Genomic DNA, 2,198 nt, shown 5'->3' on the forward strand with positions numbered 1-2,198 from the left:
GGGCACATGGTGAGCCTTATGTCCAGGTGCCTGCTTGGCCTATAAGAGAGCTGCATTGTTGGTCTCCAGGTCCAAGAGCACAAGGTGAGCCTGCTATCAGGTTGCCTGCTTGGCCTAGTAGAGAGCTGAGTTTTTGGACTTCAGGTCCAAAGTCACATGGTAATGCTTCTGTTCAGGAGAATCATTTTCCCAATACAGAGCTGGGATGCAGGACTCATGGTTTCTTGGCACTTGGCAAGCCCAGTGTTCTCTAGACTCACTTGCCTTATGCTGCACTGGACTGGCAAGCTTGAGATATGTGGGATCCTGTTCCACCCTGTGTCTGTGTGACTCACTTACCCAGTGACAAATGGGTTCAGAGGGCTCCCAGTGTTTGGGTTCCTGGTGGGTGCTCTGTTCTGGGGACTGAATTTCTCTGTGTTTTGCTGTGTTTGAGGGTTTGTGGTCTGTGGGCTCCTGGTTGGCGAGGTGTGTGGGTAATTAGTTTGTCCACTGCTGAGCTGGTTCAGACAGTTCATGGTCTGAGGACCTGTGTTCCAAGGACTCTCACTGTGTCCAGTGATCTGGTGATTCCTTCTCCCAGTACTTACTTGTTCCATAAAAATTCCCTCTGCCAGGTGTTTGGAGGCATTGTACACAGTGTGCTTATCTGGGTCAACTGGATGTTCAGGGCATTCATGTGCCCTGTGCTGAGCTGGGTTGGAGGGCTCCAGAGTAGTAGTGTGCCCAGTGCTTCCTCAGGACATGGATGCAGCTTTCATGTGCTGAGCCTGGTTGTGACCCCAGAGGTGTGGGGCCCAGCTGGCTGAGAATCCACGGTGCTCTGATTTCCAGTGTCCCACTCCCATGTACCAAATGGGAATGTGTCCCTGAGCAGCTGGGCCAGCCTCACAGTGGGAAACTGGTCCAGGGGTCACTGTGTGCAGGTTTGAGGAGTCTCAGGACAACAGAGGGGCACAAAGGTAGGTGCTAACATGAAGGTGGTGTGCAAAGTGTTGGTGAGAGGCCCAGGGCAGGAGGAGTGGGCAGGGCGCTTACCACGGGCAGGGGCAGAGAAAAGGTCAGAGAATGCTAGGAATAGCAGGAAGAGCTGTAGCTGAAGCCCCATGTCTCTCCTCTGTGCAGCCTTGGCTGTTACCGAGCTTTTAAAACAGCCCTGGGGCATCACAATGCCTTCTAGTGATGTCACCACCATGCCCTGTCCAATCACCAGGGTGCTGTCACATTGGCTTCCTTCGGGTGGCCAATCACCATGCAGTTAGGCTGGCCAATGACTGATGGCTATCTCAGTGACCTTCCTGATATCATTGCCTAGAATCCTGTTTTAAAGGAAAACAGGTTAACTTCCCTTCAAGATGAAACATTAATATTTGGGATGTATTTATAGTGAAGGTCATGGTGAGGCTGAAAGACTCAACCAGTACAAAGCCAAATGTGTCACTTAGAGTCACCATTGATTAAAACACTGACACCGATGTTAATGAAGACATGGGCCATTAGACCCCATGAAAGGTCAGACTTGTGGGGTAAGTCGGACAACATGGCACTAGAGCAAATGCTACTCTCAACTCATCCATCAAAGCTTAAATATAAGTCTAGAAAAGGGTAGACATTGTGTTTGGTACAACTTCCCACAATAAACCTAAACCTAGAAAGGATGAAACTGTGTCACAAGTCATTACCTGCTTGCCAAAACGACATTCAGCTCTCATAGAAGGGGGGCAACAAAATCCATTCAGTCACCAGGTTCACAGTCTTCATGTCCAGCTTCCAATCTGAAAGTTCTGGGGGGAAGAGTTATGTTTGTCTCCTCCCTCGAATACAGCTACATAGTTATCAGATCATTCTGATCACCCAAGAAATCAATCTAAGGATCTAAGAATATAAATGCTGCAAGTCTAGAAGTAGAAAAGCAACCACTGTTTGGAAAGGAGGAGGTGTGGAGACTTGAATCTGCTGTGATGTAGTTGAAAATATGGCTGAGGGGAGGGTGTCTTCTTAAGGAGTCTACTGCAAAGTATTATAAGCAGTGGGGTGTGAAATTGGGTCTTTTAGAAGTCTGGATAAAGAAGATGTGGTATATATATAAAATGGAATATCACTCACCCACCAAAAAGAATGAAATCTTGCCATTTGCAGCAACGTGGGTGGTTCTGGAGGGTATTATGCTACATGAATAAGTCAGTCGGAGAAAGACA

This window comes from Neomonachus schauinslandi, chromosome 7, assembly GCF_002201575.2.
Source record: "Neomonachus schauinslandi chromosome 7, ASM220157v2, whole genome shotgun sequence".
NCBI lineage: Eukaryota > Metazoa > Chordata > Mammalia > Carnivora > Phocidae > Neomonachus > Neomonachus schauinslandi.